At 51.1% G+C, this 18119-nt stretch overlaps 1 protein-coding gene across 4 annotated transcripts in view; it reads left to right on the forward strand.

The window, feature by feature from the left end:
* TSPAN18 (tetraspanin 18) overlaps positions 1-18119 on the forward strand; it is a 204050-nt gene that overhangs the window by 124522 nt on the left and 61409 nt on the right. The window contains exon 1 of one of the 4 annotated variants that reach the window (XM_052652652.1): positions 10277-10389. The exons of the other annotated variants lie outside the window; for them this stretch is intronic. The gene's annotated coding sequence lies outside the window, so the exon portion shown is untranslated. Of the gene's footprint in view, positions 1-10276; positions 10390-18119 lie in introns of those variants that run through there. 4 annotated transcript variants of the gene reach the window in all.

Genomic DNA, 18119 nt, shown 5'->3' on the forward strand with positions numbered 1-18119 from the left:
TCTACCTTGTGGTCAGCATTCTCGACGTTTTTGACCTTATTACTTTAATCCAACGCCGGAGTTTGCCTTGGGTGTTGGCACGTGCGTCTGCTTGTATGTGTGCGTGTGCTTACATGTGTGCGTGTGTGCATGTCTGTATGTGTATGTGTGAGTGAAGAGCCAGAGTGGGTCAGGAGAGGGAGGGGGCCCAGGAGGCCCAGGGGGCGAGGAAGGAAACCTCTGTGCTCCGCCACCGCCACCTTCATTGTGTATAGCCGAGCAAGTGCCAGCAGCGAGCCTGGCTGGCTCTAAGCGAGGACAACTGCACCCTGGCTTTGCACGCCCCTCCCTACATCTGCCTGGAGGGCCACGCTCCCTGTGTGTCCTCTGGGTTAGTACTGCATTCGTGGAGTCTGGTGGCCAGGGCACTGGCCCCGTGGCCTTGCCCTGTGGCTGAGTAGGGAGGCTTATGTAAATTCCAGTTGAGAGAAATATTCGATCTGAAATGCCCTGGAAGTGTTCCCATCAGCTTCCTGGGAGGGAGGCTTCAGAGCTCCAAAGAACAAGGCTTGAACTTCAGACAAAGAAGGAAAACCCTGGACCTGAAATGGCCCCCATCAGCCCCGCCGTGAATTCCCTTTGGCTCCCCGCTAGTCCAGGCTTTGCTGCCGCAGCCGTGACCACTGGCTCCCTCTCCTCTCCCCTTTCACGTCTCCGCCAGAGCACAGCCTGCTGGCTGCTCCATCCACTTGTCATGCAAGGGAAGGCCCCTGAGCCACTGCCTGGGCTGTGTCCTCTGCCTTTCCTCTTTTTCACCTTCTCCTTGGACCGGAGCCCACTCATCTAGGAGCTATCTCCCACACCTTCATCCGTGTTGTCATCCGTCCCATCCAGCACCTGGGATGGCCAGCAATTTGAGCCTTTGGAGGTACAGCAGTGAGTAATCTTAAAATGAAGGTTTGAAGTGCTTCCCAGCCTCTGCCCTCCCCCAGCTCCCTGTAAACTACATCTGCCATGTGACCTCTGCCCTCCCCTAACACGGAGATTTATACAGTCGGCACTCCAGAAGCATTTGCTGAATGAATAAATGAATGACAAATATCACTTTCCTGCCTTCTGTTGTAATGATTCTGCAGGAACTTCTCCACCCAAAGGTCTAGAACTGCATGCCGTGTTCTGCTTTAGACACTGAGTTTCTATATGTTCTCAGGGTTTACTATTCCTAGTGTGGTTTAATCACCAAGTCGTGTCTGACTCTTGTGATCCCATGGACTACTGTAGCCCACCAGGCTCCTCTGTCAATGGAATTTTCCAGTCAAGAATACTGGAGTGGATTGCCATTTCCTTCTCCAGGGGATCTTCCCAATCCAGGGATTGAACTCGGGTCTCCTGCGTTGCAGGCAGATTCTTTACCATCTGAGCTACCAGGGAAGCCCCATTATTCTTACTAATAATAACAAAAATAGCTAACACTGTCTGGCTCGTCCCATGTGCCAAACAATGTGATCAGAGTGTGCATGACCTTCTCACGAGAATGCTATTGGTAGGAGCTATTATTAGCCTCACTTTGCAGCTAATAACTGAGGCTAACCCTTGGACAGCAAGAAGATCAAACTAGTCAATCCTAGAGGAAATCAATTCTGAATATTCATCGGAAGGACTGATGCTGAAGCTCCAATAATTTGGCCACCTGATGTGATGAGCCAACTCTTTGGAAAAGACCCTGATGCTGGGAAAGATTGAGGGCAGGAAGAGAAGGGGACAACAGAGAATGAGATGGTTGGATGGTGTCACTGACTCAATGGACAGAGTTTGAGCAAACTCTGGGAGATAGTGAAGGACAGGGAAGCCTGGAGTGCTGCAGCCCATGGGGTTGCAAAGAGTTGGACACAACTTTGCAACTGAACAGCTGAGGCTAATAACTCAGAGAAGTTCAGGGATTTTCCCAAAGTCACATAGCTAGCCAGAGGTGGAGACAGAATTCCACCAGTGGGCTGACTCCGGAGCCCAGAGTTTTATGTTTACCAAGTAAATGAACTCTAGCCTCCCTGGTGGCTCAGACGGTAAAGTGTCTGCCTACAATGTGGGAGACCTAGGTTCAATCCCTGGGTCAGGAAGATCTCCTGGAGAAGGAAAGGAAATGGCAACCCACTCCAGTAGTCTTGCCTGGAAAATCCCATGGACGGAGGAACCCGGTAGCCTACACTCTCCACGGGGTTGCAAAGAGTCAGACACGACTGAGTGACTTCACATCTCACTTCAAGTAAGTGAATGACTCACAGTTCTTGATATTTTTGTAACTGAAGGAGTTAAGTCACATGAGAAGCAGCTCCGTTGGCCCTGTCTGTGCAAAGCAAGGTGTGCCTGATGCACACCGGACACAGCTGCACACACAAGCACACCGCCACCACCCCTGGGCTCTCTCTTGTGCCATCTGCGCTGGGTTTGCCACCATGTCCCTTGCACTCACCTCTCAAGCAGACCACACACTGGCCCCTGCATCGGAGGTTCCTGATATAGCCTCTTTGCTCAGCTGGACCTGTGGTTTCTGTGTCTGAAAATATGGATTTTTATTTTTATTTATTTTTTCTTTATGGATGTGGTTGTTTTTATTTGTTTCGGGGGTTTTGTTTGCTTGTTTTTCCTTTTTCCACACTGCGTGGTATGCAGGATCTTAGTTTCCCAACCAGGGATTGAACCCGCGCCATCTGCGGTGGAAGCCCAGAGTCTTAACCGCTGGGTCTCCAGAGAAGCCCTGAATCCTTCTTAAATGCAACTGGTTTGAAGATTTTTGTGGGAGGAGAGGGGAGGGGAAATAACTAGTGAGGAATAAACCCCAGATTCCAAGATAAACCGAAGTCCATGGAGATATGCAGGCTCATAAAACGTTCTGGGGCATCCCAGCTTGGTGGGTGTGAATGTCTGTCAAATCTTGCAAGACATTCAGTCCTTCATTCATCCTCAAAAGCTTAGGTGCTCATGCAACCAAGCAATGATGGGATTTGGAGCATTGGTGACCATCCAGCGAGGGCAGGTGGCTTAGGCAATAGTGAGTTACAGACGGTCATTGAGCAGGGGAGTGGCATGGTCCAAGCTCTGCTCCCTGAGGACCTGTCTCCCTGCCCAGTGGAGGATGGAACAGGGGGAGGGCAGCAGATGGCGTGGAGGTTAATGGCCGTGGACCAGGAGAGAAAGGGTAAAGGCTTGGATTTGGGAAGTGGGGCCCATGGAGGTGGCCAGTAGAAGGAAAGGGCAAGGTGGGAACATGTTTCCTAATAGACGGGACCGAGCTCTAAGTGAAGGATTGAGAGTGAAATCCAAAAACCTGAATGTTTAGGAGCCTCTCTGATTGGGAGGAATCCTGGAGAGGCCATTTCTGGGTAAATAATAGCTATGTGTTAGTAGTTCAATCGTGTCCGACTCTTGTGACCCCATGGATTATAGCCCGCCAGGTTCCTCTGTCCATGGAATTCTCCAGGCAAGAATACTGGAATGGTTAGCCAGTCCCTTCTCCAGGGGACCTTCCCGACCCAGGGCTTGAACACTTGTCTCCTGCATTGCAAGTGGATTGTTTACCATCTGAGCCAGCAGGGAAGCCCAAACAATAACAGCAGTAGTTATAATAGATATTACTGGAGTGTGACTCTGTGCCAGGCTCTGTACTAGATGCTTGATGTTTTCCATCACATGCAATACAAGACCCCTCTGAAGTAATGACTGTTCCATTTCCATCTTGCACCTGGGGAAACTGAGGCATGGTTGACCCGACAGAGGTGTCACAGTGAGTAACTGGTAGAGTTGAGACTCGGCTCTAGGCAGCTGCCTGCAGAGCACCCCCATGTAACCCCTGCCGGCCGCTGCCTCTCAATCCACAGGCCAGTGGGAGGCCAGCTTCGTTTCTGCAAAAGACATGGATTTCCAAGCTGGAGAGCTGAGCAGAGAGGACCAGGACGAATGCTGCTGCTGCTGCTAAGTCGCCTCAGTCGTGTCTGACTCTGTGCGACCCCATGTACAGCAGCCCACCAGGCTCCTCTGCCCACGGGATTCTCTAGGCAAGAGTATTGGAGTGGGTTGTCATTTCCTTCTCCACAGGACGAATGAGGATCACATTAAAACCAGTGTCAGTGCAGAAACATCACTGCAGGGAAGAGGCCGGGAGCCTGCCTGGGCTCCTCGCTCTGCTTGGTGGGGACATCGGTCCAGAATATTAATGAGAGGGCAGGGGAGGAAGGAAAAGGAAGGAGAGAAGAAAAATCGCTGCCCGTCATACCTGTCCTTTGGCGAGGCCGGCTAATTATCAAACCCTCAGCAATAAAATATTTCGTTTCGGTGTAATTGCAAAGTAATTATGTGGTATGGGTTGTGTATTAATCGTGTTGATTAATAACACTCAGGTAGTAATTAAACATCTGCTTCATAATCGAGTGTGGGCTGAAGCTTAACATACATGCGTGCACGCATGCGTGCCTGGGCCACATACAAAACTCCTTCGTCCCTGTGGGTGTGTGTGTGGGTGTGTGTGTGTGAGAGAGAGAGAAAGGGAGGGAGAGCCTGGCAGAGTTAAGTGACCCCTCCCCTCCTCACCACACAATAGGCTTTTGTGCCCCCTGCTCACTGGAACACGGGGAGGAACTGACCTGGGCCTGGGCTGTGCCAACCTGCAGCCACTCTCAGAACAGAAGCCCAGGCTCCCCGTGTGTCTCTTTCGTGGCTGAGCTGCCTGGCTAGCAGGGTGGGCACAGGGACTCAAGGGTTCCATACATAGCAATGTGCAGAGGGTCTTAGAACACCCTTTGCTATCAGTATTGGATGAGTTGGGCTTTGAGGGTCCTTTCTTGAGCAGATTACTTTTCCCCAGAGCTAGGAGAAAGTTCTTCTTACAGGATCACCAGGATGAAGGCCCAGGTAACAGCCTTGCACACCCTGGATTTAATAATCTGATCCCAGACGATGCATAGACCAGAAAGGGGTGCTGACCCGGGTGCCCGGAGCCCGGGGTTCTAGCCTGGACCCTCCTACCCCGACCTGCTATGTGGTCTTGGGCAACTAGTTCTCCTTCTCTGTCCCTCTGGTTCCAGGCCTATAACACAAAGAACACTGAGCTTACATGTCTCCAGGGGCCTTTCCAGATCTGCCGTACTCGGATTCTAATTTGGTTTGTACTAATTAGGAATCAGAGACAATTTAAATTCAATACATATGATCCTTAGTGGGTAAACAGTTGGAAATAATTCCTTCCTTTATGACTTCTCAAAGGCTCACTCATGAGCAATGAGAACCCAAGCTAAAATCAATAGCTTTTATTTTTAAGGCAGAGAAACTGCAGATTCCTTGAGCTGCTGGGCACTGCAATTCATTCTTGTATTTAAAAATTTTATGTTTATGTTTATGGACTGCCATTAGGTAATATGGATCTGTTCTGAAGGTTGATTTTTTTCATTAACTTAACTCATTTTACTTATTAGTTCACATTTATAGCTTGGGTTTAATAAGCACACGGCACAAAAGTCATAAAACAGCCCTTTTCTTTAGCAATATTTTAAAATCAAGACTCTTCTCTGAGTCATCCCACATTTATTTGCTCATAATTTGCTTCTCCTGTGATTGGAGGCCCAACACTGCCAATTCCAGCCACTCCTTTGACCTTGAACTGCAGTGTCTTCATTTGTAGTAGGGGACGGTCACCACTAATTAATAAAAGCAATAAATGCTTACTTTTTAGAAAGCAAGCCTACAACAGTCACTTACTTTGTTCAGAATACCTCTCATAGATTCTCTGGTTGGATTCCACATCTCTCTATTTTTTTCAATTTAGAGGGGAGGCACCTGAGGCCCAGAGAGGTAAACTGACTTGCCTGAGAGAAGGCATGGGGATAGCGCCAGAGCTGGGATGCAAACCCAACATGTCCTAATCCAACCATCATCTCCCTGCACACACCTGTGTCGCCTCCCCACAACCCGCCGGTTTCAGTATCCCCCCACCTTCCCCTCGCCTCCATCAATCCTTCACCCACCTCCCTCCCCACCAATCCCCACCATCAGGCCCTGCCCTTCCTCCTCCCATCCTCTCACTGTCTGTGTCCACTTGCCTGGTCTCCTTGCTCTTTTCAGTCTCCTAAAGCATGTTCCTGTTCATGACTTCAGTGGCTCCCCACTGCCTTTGAATAGAGTTCATCGTCCTTGGTCCTGCATTCAAGGACCTAAATCATCCAGCCCCTTCCTGTCTCATTTCTCATTCTACCCCTATGGATAGCCTTGCCTCTAGTCCTGAATACCCACTGCACACTTGAGCACCTCCCTGCCTTTGTTCACCCCGGTCCCTTTGTCCACCGTGCCCTCATCTCCATGCATTCAAATCTGCCTCCTCCTCCAGGAAGGCTTCCCTGGGGCCCAAGCAGGAAGGGGCCCCTCCTTCTTCTGAACTGAAAGCAAAGTGATGAGCCCCCTGAAGCCACTTTGAAGTATGGAGACCTGGGCATGGTCACTCTTCCCTGTAACAGGAGCTCTCTTTAAGGCAGAGTTCGTCACCATGATTCGCTCATGGGTACCTCACCTGGCACCCCCAGAGTCCCAGTACACAGCAGGTGCTCCATTAATGCTCACCATTAGTGCTCCTGTCCCTTGAGGTCTCCAGGAAATAGAACGCCTTGTGTCTTCTCATTCAGGGCCAGCCCAGTGCAAACTTGGTGAGAGTTTGTCCCAGTTCTATCAGCTTCCAGCAGCTCTGCTTCTCTCTGTTCCTGCATGCTTCCTTCTGTCTGCTCAGTCATTCCTTCTTGGTCAGTGACTTGAACGTGCAACCATGAAACCTCTCTCCACCCGTCGAAACTTCCCCATCTCGGCCCGCAGTTACTCAGCTTACTGCTGCATGAAGAGCCCGCTGGTTTCTGACAAGTGAAATCCCGCCGTGACCTTAACAGCGAATCATGGTGAAGAACAGTAGACATGGAGGGGCCGAGCACTACTCCGTACCCGAGCCTGAAGACCCTCTGCTTTATGGATGGGGAGACTGAGGCCCAGGAGAGGGGCAGGGGGCCTTAACATAAAGGCCTTGGCTGGATTCCCAGTCATTGCTCCCTCGGGAACTCTCTACTACTTCCTGGGTTGCCTTGGCCACCACAGCCCTCTCTGTGGGCTCAGAACGTTATGGTTTGCAAGTTTTGCCCTTAGGCGGTCATCTTAGCAGCTAAGGAGGGGGTCCCTGAGCTCAGAGAGGCGGGCTGCAGCCGCGATCACACAGCCAGTGGCTGGTGGCTGGAGTCCAGGCCTGCTGGTCCCCAGTGGGTGCACGGTGCCACTCACCTGCTGGCTTCCCCGCTCGCTGGCAGCAGCCCCAGGTGTCTACCAGGCTCTGTCTGCAGGATCTGTCCCCAGTTGGGGCAGGCAACCCCAGGGGCCATGGAGGAGAGTGAGCAAGAAAGAGGCCAAGGGCAAGACATGCCACCCTCCTGGGCAGCAGTCAGGGGAGCATGGGATCCGGGGTAAGTGGTGCGGGCCAGGCCGCATGGCGGGACCTGTGAGCACAGGCCCAACTCGTAGCCAGCAGAGCAAGGCTTCGGGGGCCACCGTGGGGTGGCCCGGGCCCTCTGCCTGCCCACTCCCCAGCCCCGTTGGCCACTTGGCCATGTCCTCTCCATTTGGCGTTTCTGGACCCCGGCTTCGGGCAGCAACTTTATTCAGCAGTGACCCACCCACATTTACAATGTCCACACGTTCACACAGGCAACTCCCCCCACCTTGCATGTGTTATATGACACAAAGGCTCTGAATTTCTCTAGTGGTCCTTCTATTTTAAACAGTCTAGACAGCAGCTTCCCACAGCAGTCAAGAGCTTCTGCTCTTAAATCAGCTCTGAAGTTCAAATGCAATTGGTGCTGTGACTCTGCCCATTATTTAACCTCTCTGAGCCTCAGTTTCTCATCAATAAATTGGGAAAGCTAGCAATGTTAGGATTAAAGGGGAACATGTGTGGAAAGCACTGACCACAGGACTCTTCCATCTCATTTTCCAACCACCTCATGGGCAGCTTTGGCTCCAAGTCCTTCCCCCCTGCTGGGTCTCCCCATGCCTTCGCTCATGCCCTGCCCTCATACACACACACACACACACACACACACACACACACCTGCCCTCGCCTCCAGATAAGGGCATTAGAGGAGGAGGCGCCTCGGGCTTCCACGGTGCTCCAGGATTTGAGACTCTGAACTTCCCCTGCAGAGGGCAAGGGGAAGTTTGATCCCTGGTCAAGGAATTAAGATTCCGCAAGTGTGCAGCATGGCCAAAACAAAAAGAGAGAGAGAAGGAAACTTACATTGGCATCTCTGCCTGTGAGTTGCTTGAGGTGGGGTGGGTGGTGGTGGTTAGAGCTGACTTGGAGAGATTGCTGGGACTGGTGGTGAGTCTGACACCCTCTTTCACAACTACAGAAGCTAAGAATCCTACGAAGGGGAGGATGTGCCTGAGTGCTCAGGGCAAGTTAGCTCCATATTGGGGCTGGAACCCAGAACTCCTGCCTGCGGATCCAAGGGGTCCAATGCCGCCACCTCCTCCTGGGAGGGAGGACGCCTCCCCCCCACTGCCATGTTAATTGAGGGGGTGGCTTACTTCTCTCATCAGGTTTTAGGGAGCGCGGGCTGGGATGGAAATGAGAGGGTGGAGATTGAGTGTCCCGCCTATGAGCTTCTTTATCAGTTGGGGGAGGAGATGGAGGCCCAGAGAGGCCGAGACACATCCATCATCCAGATGGGGGTTGAAGCAGGGGCCACAGGCGGCCATGGTGAACCTGGAGAAAGCCACAGCTGCAGAGAGGCTGCCAGAACGGTCTCCACGGTCACCTCTTTCCTGCAGCCATTCATTTAGCTCTCCATCATACCCTTATTGGGAAAAGCTGAGAACACCACCCCTCCTGGGGAATTCGCCCCCCACCCTCCAGCCCACCCCAGTTCTCATGTGCCGTCTGGTGACATTAGCTCACCAGCTTGCAGCGTGCTAATGACATTTGCATTTTGCTAGCTGGTGAAATGTGGGCTGGGGTGTGGGGAGCCAGTGGGTAGGTGGGGAGTTGCAGCCAACAGGGAGAGGCAGGTACACTGGGCTCGGGCCCCACACTGGGCTGTGAAGGGGGAGACAGGGATGGACAGTGGGAGCTGAGAACATGAATCTGGCAACATCAGGAGATTTTTTTTGTCTAAAGACTCGCCAAGGGCACAAGGCACCTCCCAAGTCCAATGCTCCGACTCTCACAGACCCTGCTCTGGGTCACCTCCCTAGCTTTTTGGGGTGATGGCTATGAGCCAGATGCTCTGCCGTGGCCCCACAGACTTAGGAGAGTCGTTTTCACTCCCTGCAATCCTTCAAGAGAGATGCTACTTGTTTTCTCGTTCTGCAGACTAGGAGGCTGATGCTCTAAGAGGATGCCTGATTCCCCCGGGGTCTCTCACTCCTGGAAAGAGGTTGCCCCGACATGTGATGGAGGTCCATTTGCCTGCAAGCCCAAGCTCCCAGCCACCATGAGCACTAGCTCCCATAGCTTGTCCAGGCTTGGACGCAGCCAGAGAACCACTCTCCGTTCAGGCCTGTGAGCAGCATTCATCTGTCAGGCTGGGAGCAGAGCCCACGCTGCTCCAGCGGGTGCCCGTCTGACAACCACAAGGGAGGGCATGGCCCGGGAGAGGGCACCCAGCCATGGGTTAGGTGAAACCTGCAGTTTCGGCTTCACTCTGCCACCAACTTGCTCTGTGACTTTGGGCAAGTTGCTGCCCCTCTCTGGGTGGGGGGAGGGGTGGTCTCCTCATTGGTAAAACGAGGCCATTGGTCTGGCTGGATGGAGCATCCCAGGAGTGTATTTTCACACGAGGAAAAAACTCTCTCCACCAATGTGCGTGAACTCTCAGTTTCCTCCCACTCACTCAGACATATAAAATGATGTTTCACATCAAAGCAAATCAGGAGACATTCATCAAGCCTCCCGCTCTGCAAAGGGCGCCGTGCTAGACACAGTGGGCGTGACGCTTGCATATTTCTATTCAGGACGTATACACACAGGCGTATGCACATCTTTGTGTCTTGGAATTGTTTGCAGGCAAGTTCAGCTGGGACCTAGAGGGTGACTCCCCAGTCCTGAGGCCCAGGCCCAGGCTTCCACCTGCCAGCCACCCTTCTCACTCTCTCCTCAGGGCCTGGAGTGCATTTTAAACACAGACCTTGGGCAGTGTGAGCTGATGGGGTCCCCCGCTAGCAGTCATGACTGGTTCTGCTTGTCTGTCATAGGTAGGCATCTCCTTGGCAGCCGGGGCTTGCAGGGACCAGAACTTCTGACACTGTCATCAAAGCAACGTGAACCCTTTGCATTTGAATTCCTAAAAACGTGGGCACAATCTTTTTCCAGACTTATCAACTCCGGCTACCCAGGTAAGGAAGCTCAGGGTGTTCAGCAGCTTTTGCTGCTGCTAACAGCAGCCGTTGGAGGACACCCTAATCATTCTTTATCACTGTATCTTGTATTCCCTTTGTTAGCAGGAGAGCCCAGTGGTTAAGGCTTTAAAATCGAACAGAGTTGGGTTCCAATCCTGAATCACCAGTTACTAGCTGTGTGACCTTGGGCAGGTTTCTCAACCTTTCTGTGACTTTGCTTCCTCCTCAGTCAAATGAGAAAGCAAGAGCACCCCTCTCTTGGGTTTCTGGTGAAGATAAAATGAAGTAATATATGAAAAGCCCTTAGAACAGGACATGTAGTAAGCTTAGAACACAGAAAGCACTAGCTGTTACTAATAGCATCACTGCATTTGTGACAATCTGTAATTAACTCATCCTCATGTTGAGTCCTTGTCTGTCTCCTGCAATAGAATATGGACTCCAGAGGACAGGGGATTTTGTCTGTCTCGTTCCTAGTTGAACCCCCAGATCCCAGCAGAGTAAGAAAGTGAAAGTGAAGTCGCTTAGTCGTGTCCGACTCTTTGCGACCCCATGGACTGTAGCCTACCAGGCTCCTCCATCCATGGGATTTCCCAGGCAAGAGTACTGGATGGGTTGCCATTTCCTTCTCCAGGGGGTCTTCTCAACCCAGGGATCGAACCCAGGTCTCCTGCACTTTGGGCAGACACTTTACCGCCTGTGCCGTCAGGGAAGCCGGCAGAGTAAACTGGCTGTTATTTGCTGAATGAATGATTGAGTGAGTGAAGCTGTTTTCCCTATATTATGCAGAATCCTCAGGACAATTCTTGAAGGTCCTTGCATTTATAAGGATAATCACTTGGTTGTATGTGATAAAAATGCAAACTAAAGTTCCTTAAGAAAGAGACAGGTTGATTTTTCTCTAAGGAAATTTCTAAGCTAAAGAGATCCTTTGACACAAAAACATTAGGGACCCGAGTTCCTTTTGTCCTGTGGTTGTATCCATCACTTGTCTACATGACCCGCGAGGGCCCATGACAGTCTCTCCATTCTGGTTGTCAAGAAGGAAGAGATCGGGAAACGAGACGGTGCCCCTTCCTTTAAGAGGGTGCGCGCATCACTTCCTCTCAGGTCCCATTGGCCGGAATGGAGTCCTGTGGCACAATTAGCTGCAAGGGAGGCTGGGAGTTAGAGTCTTTATTCTGGGGGATTATCTGTCCAGTTATAATTCTATTAAAAAGAAAGGAGGGGGAACGGACTTTTGGACTCTGTGGGAGAGGGAGAGGGTGGGATGATTTGGGAGAATGGCATTGAAACATGTATACTATCATGTAAGAAACGAATCGCCAGTCTATGATCGATACAGGATACAGGATGCTTGGGGCTGGTGCACGGGGAAGATCCAGAGAGATGATATGGGGTAGGAAGTGGGAGGGGGGTTCAGGATTGGGAACTCACGTACACCCGTGGCAGATTCATGTCAATATATGGCAAAACCAATATAGTATTATAAAGCAAAATAAAGTAAAAAATAAAAATAAATAAAAAGAAAGGAGGGGCAGTGGGTACTGAGGGACCCTCTGCCTTGCCAGATGATATGATCCCCCTTTCTTCACCCTCCATGCCTTCTTCCTCACCCCCAGAAACCAGCGGTCCTTTTACTGCCTTCTTTGTGCCGTTTCCAGAACATCATGCAATGGAATCATACAGTAGGTACCATTATCAGACTGGCTTCCTTCACTTTGCAGTATGCATTCCTCCATGGCTTTTCATGACTTGGTGGCTCATTCATTTTTGTCACTAAATAATATTCCACAGAAGGCACCACAATTTGTTTATCCATTCATCTGTTGAAAGAAATTTTGGTTATTACCAGTTTGGGGTGATTATGAATAACACTACTATAAACATTCATGTGCAGGTTTTTGTGTGGACATAACTTTGCAGTCAGTTGGGTGGATATGTAGGAGCATGCTTGCTGAATTATTTGGTAAGAGTACATCTAGCTGTTTAAGGAACTGCAAGCTGTCTTCCAAAGCGGCTGTTTCCCTTTGCATGCCCACCAGCAACGAGTGAGAGTTCCTTTTGCGCCATCTCATCACCACCAACTGGTGCTGTCAGTTTGTAGATTTTTGTCCTTCTGTCAGGCATGTAGTTCATGACCCCCACTTGAAGTTGAGGATCCTGCAAGAGAGAGAGCAGCTTGCCCAAGATGATACAGCAGGTAAAAGATCGAGGAACTGTCCCCACCAACTGAGCCCAGTCGTACCCCACTGCCTCTGCCCCCAGCGGGTCTCTTTGAGGCATAGATCAAAACCACAGGGTGACTCCTCCCACCCCGAGCTCAGGAGGGCCCTCATTCACTGTGCGGTATCTGTTTCTTGCAGCAGAACTGAAGTTCAGTGAACAGAACAAGGAGGGATGGGGCGGAGTGAATGGATCTGAGTCCAGGTTGGAGGGGTCTCATTAGATCACGCAAACGAGACCCCTAGGTGGGGCAGCGGACACAGAGTGGTGGGGTGGGGTGGGGTGATCAGTGAAGTATTAGTTTCTCAGTCGTGTCCGACTCCTTGCAGCTCCATGGACTAGAGCCCGCCCAGGCTCCTCTGTCCATGGAACTCTCCAGACAAGAATACTGGAGTGGGTTGCCATTTCCTTCTCCAGGGGACCTTCCCAACCCAGAGATTGAATCCGGGTGTCCTGCATTATCAGACAGATTCTTTACGTTCTGAGCCACCAGGGAAGCCAGGCAAAGCCTGAACTGAGGTCAGAGGCTGCATCATCTGGGAGCCAACGCTCATTTCAAACCTGATAAAGCAAGAAGATACGCAACGCATTCATTTTTCATTTGTTTGTTTTGTTTTCCAATATTGTGGCAATCTGGGGCCTGTTTATTGGTGTCCAAGTTTCAAGAGATGCCCAGGTCTGTGCCTTCTGCTTCCTTCCTTGTGGGATTCAGCCCCTAGTAAGCACTCCCCACGTGGCATAGGGCAGCGGCCAGCAGCTCCAGGCTGATATCCTATTCATTGCAAACCCAATGGAAGGAGAGCTTCTATTTTCCAGGAGTGAACTAGAGCCCAGGTTGGAGGGATCTCACTAGATCAGCCAAACACAACCCTAGGTGGGGCCAGACAGCTGGGAACGCTCGGGTACGGGTAAGCCCCACAGGCTACTGGCCTGTGCGTGGTCCTTGGGTCTGAGGGGAAGGCTAGAGCTGCTGCCCAGGTCAGAAGAACCAGTGACGGGCCAGAAGTGAAGGTCGGCTGCAGGGAATACAGAAAGTCCCAGAGTCGAAGCTTATTGGCTAGTCTTGGGTCACATGACCACCTCTGACCAATCACTGAAGGAGAGAATGTGCTCATTGACCAGACTAGGTCAGTGTTGAGTGGTCTGTGTTTGGAGGTGTGTGTGTGTGTGTGTGTGTGTTGTGAGTGGAAGGATTCAGCCTGAAAGTGTGAGAGGGGTGGTACCCCAAAGGGGAAACCTGGGTGCTATTTTCAGAAAAAGGAGGAAGGGATGTTGAGCAGATACAGCAACAGGTACTCCCTACTGGTGCCGTGGCAGGGGGTGGGGGCTGGTTTGTCCTAAACGGACTCTTCCTGTGGCTTACAGCACCCAGGTAGCTTCTCTCTGACAAATGCATTCGGTTTCAGTGGATCTGGTATCTGAAAGCCTCACACACACACACACACACACACACACACACACACACACTCTGCAGGTGGCGCTTCAGTTTCCGAAAGCATAGTCCAGAAAGCAAACACGTCCTAAATTGAGTCCTTGTGTTCCCTAGTAACCACCACTATTTCAGCTACCACTTGAAAGTGAAAGTTACTCAGTCCTATTCGACTCTTTGTGACACCATGAACTATAGTCAGTCCATGGAATTCTCCAGGCCAGAATACTGGAGTGGGTAGCCTTTCCCTTCTCCAGGGCATCTTCCCAACCCAGGGATAGAACCCAGATCTCCTGCATTCCAGGTGGATTCTTGACCAGCTGAGTCACAACAGCTACCACTTACCTGGAGGCTTTGGGTTGCCCTTCCCTTGCTGGGAGGGCCTTTTGCTTTCTTTTCACCACCCCCACTCCCTCATTGCTGGGGGAAGTTTCTTGAGCCACTTTAGCATTTGTGTGTGTGCATGCTAAGTCGCTTCTGTCGTGTCTGACTCTGTGTGACCCTATGAACTGTAGCCCACCAGGCTCCTGTGTCCATGGGATTCTCCAGCCAGAATATTGGACTGGGTTGCCGTGCCCTCCTCCAAGGGATCTTCCCAACCCAGGGATCGAACCCGTATCTCCTGCATTGCAGGCAGATTCTTTATGGCTGAGCCACCAGGAAGCCCACTTTAGCATTTATTTACCCTAAATGGCCTCCCAGAAGACCTGGCCTATGACAGCCCAGAGAGGGCCCACAGCCCTCCCCTCAACCACCTCCTCCCTGGGGCCTCTCAGAGGGATGGGAGAGGAGAGGAGGAGGTCACTGGTTGAGCTGGAGGGGCCCCAGGAGTCCCTGGGTTTGCAGGTCAGCCTCGTAGCCCCAGCTGACGTCCACCGTGGAAGCTCTGTTATGCATTTATGGTACGGTGTATGATTTCATTTGAAAAAAGATTGCTCTGCAGAAAAAAGATGGAAAACCACAGTGTTTGATGCTGCCTCCCAGGCAACTGCGGCCAAGTGCTTTTTAAGATCTGCCCTTCGTTGATTTCGGTCAACCACAAACCTCCTGGCCCTGTACCCGTGTCTCTCTCTCTCTCTCTCTCCATCTCCTTCCCCTGTGAATTCTGCAGCTCTGACTCACCGCACAGACCGACTCAGCGTTCAGCACCACCCTGCCTTATATGGGATGCTCACTGCTCTTGGGTCAATATGTATTAATTCATTTCTACAGCCGTTCTCTTTTGAGCTCCTACTGGGTTCCAGACACTGTTTATTTGCTGGGGATTAGGAGTGGGCAAAGTCAAAAGGTCCCTGCCCTCAAGGATCCCTCCCATCTCCTCTGTGAGATCCACTGAGGGCAGGATCTTTCCTCTGGGTTTTTTGCCCCCAACCCCTCATATAGTGTCTCATTCAATGCCAAACTGTAGTTGGACTTGGCGGATGTTTGTCACAATTATCTTCCACATTATTTTTTAAAGCCCCCACTTATGACTGATGCTGCACTGGAATGATTTGGTCCTCACCCTCTAGGACTGAGAGTTTAAGATGAAGCTGGCGATGGGCCCTGAAGAGGAAGGAAGGTTAGAGAACTGTATGCAAACACGGCCAGGGGTGTGCACGAGTCAAGAGTAGACCAACCTCTCCACTCCCAGCCAGCGCTGGGGGCCCTGCCCCGAGCCACCTGGTAATAAGGGAGATAGACATGGAAGTAAGTCCTGTCATTTGAGGTGGAGAATGGGAGGGTTTGGAGCAGAAATATGAAGGAAGGCTAGGAGGTTCAAAGATGAGTTCAGGCAGACTCTGCTGGGTGGTGATAGCGGTGGGAAATAAGGGGAAAGCAGTGTATTTGATCTGGGCTTTGAAAACTGGGTAGGACATGGGACAGGTGAAGACGTCGGGGGGAGGGCTTTCTAGGAGAAAGAACAGTGAGAGCTGAAGCCTGCAGGCAGGAGCTCTGCAGCTGGGAAGACTGTACCAGGCAGGAAGTGAGGTGAGGGCAGTCAGCTTCTTCTGTGCAGTCCTCCAGGCCTGGCCGCGCAAGGCCGCCTTAAACCACAGGCTGGGTTTGGAGCTGAGTGGCTCTTCTGTTTTCTCCTTTTCCCTTCCATGTCCAAGAGAGGGAGTTTTGGAGGGGCCCTTTAGAAGAGACAGTGCTGCACACCGACCAAGAATAATTAATCTTCCCATCTCAAGGTTCTTTGCAGAACTTCGGAACCATGATCAGGGACAGCAAGCAGCCAGCCTAGTGGCTGCTGAAGGTAGAGGCACTCTCAAGTTCTTGGCCCAGCTGTGCTACTGAGGACCTCAGCCTCCCTGCTGTAGTTTTGCTTTGTAACATGAGGGGTGAGGCCCCTTCCAGCTTTAAACTTTTATTCTGAGTCAGAATAATATTCTGGCTGCAGACCCCAACTCTGCAACTGGTACAGGCTTGGCCCTCTGAGCCTCAGTTTGCTCATCTACAAATTGGGGCTAATAATACTCTGTATCTCACAGGACTGATGTGAAGATGCAATGAAATAACTAAGTGAGATAATGTGCTTGATAGCACACCTGCCGGAGCTCAGTACTCATAATGTAGCACTGATGCTATTGGTGTTAACATTATTTATATTTTCAGCTGTATAACTCTGTGGGAGGAATCCTCAACAGACTCTTTGTATAGGTGCCTGAAAGGCAGCCTATGTCCATGTTCCCAAAAACTGAGTGGTGGGGTCAACAGTCACACCTCTCCTATCTCCAAACGGGTACATAGCTGCCTTCCTCAAAATCACATTCATTCATTCATCCATCAAACATGCCGTGTTCCGGGGTCTCTGAGAGGCGCGTGGGATCCTGTTGATCTTGTTGAATGGGGCACCCACGCTGCCTGCTCTCAGCAGCTCAGACTGTGCTTGGGGCAGTCTCTGCCCTCCAGCTGGCCCCGTCGATACCACTGGCCAGAGGAGCTCATGGCAGCATAAATGCACTCAAGTCTGCAGGTTGGAACCCGGGGAGAAATCCCATCCTGCCTCCTGCGGTTCCTGGAGCTTTACATGCCTCCTTCCTTTCCGTCTTGGGGCTGATGGATGAGACGCCACGGAATCCGCCACATCCAGCTGGTCTGGTGTATGCATGGACTGGATTGCCAAGACCAAGCTTGGCATTATGCACAGGAAGGCATTTGGGAGAGAAAGGCCGGCAGCGGGCCTGGGTTACAGGGCTGTGTTCTCCTCTCACTGCCTGTAATGCTTGTTTGGGTCCCAGATTGCAGGGTTCAGGGTCCTTCTGGAGGACACAAAGCTGGCAAGTTGGAGGGTGCTAAGGGCTCCTGTCTGCCTTGTGCTCACCCGATCCTCTGCTGGTAGCTGAGGGCATCTCACGCTCTCTGGTCCCCAGCGACTAGCACAGAGCCAGCCAGGCATGCCAGGCTTCAGTCAGGGGTTGGGGAGTGGTTGGACGGATGGGTGGATCACAGTGGATTCACACACACTTTCCTCGCCTCGGCCCAAATTTCCAAGGTGATTTGGTGATACCAGGTCCTGGCTTTGCTTTTCTTTGACAATTTGATTTGGGTTCCTGTGCAAAACCAGTGGTTTTCAAGTAGTGGAGTAAACACAAAATAAATGGCTTTGGGGGCCTGCCAGTCTTTCAGCTTCAGTTGCAGGAGGCAGCGTGGCGTGTACACTGATCTAAAGACGAAACCTGAGATCTGTCAGACCTTACATCTGTCTGTCAGACACGCGAGAGTTCAGACCCCTGCTCCAAGGGAGGGTAATCTCGGGCATGTTATTTAGCTTGAATCAAATTCTGTTTCTTATCTAGAAAATGATAATATTAATATCTTCCAACTTGTAGTGCTGTGATGAGCATTAGATTAAATAATGGGTGTTACAACGTGGAGTAGCGCTCTGGGCTCATGGTAGATGCTCAAGAGAGGATGACGATGTAAGCTTCATCCTTAAGCTATTGTGGCATAGACTTCTCCCTTCTGAACACATTTTTGCAGAGTGCTTTGCATTGTTAAGACAAAAATTATTTTTGAAGGTTATTGCTTTAGAAGTAATACATGCTCCTTAAAAATTCAAGTGAAAAGATTTGAATATAAAAGCCAG

This window comes from Budorcas taxicolor, chromosome 15 (genome assembly GCF_023091745.1).
Source record: "Budorcas taxicolor isolate Tak-1 chromosome 15, Takin1.1, whole genome shotgun sequence".
NCBI classification, from domain to species: Eukaryota; Metazoa; Chordata; class Mammalia; order Artiodactyla; family Bovidae; genus Budorcas; species Budorcas taxicolor.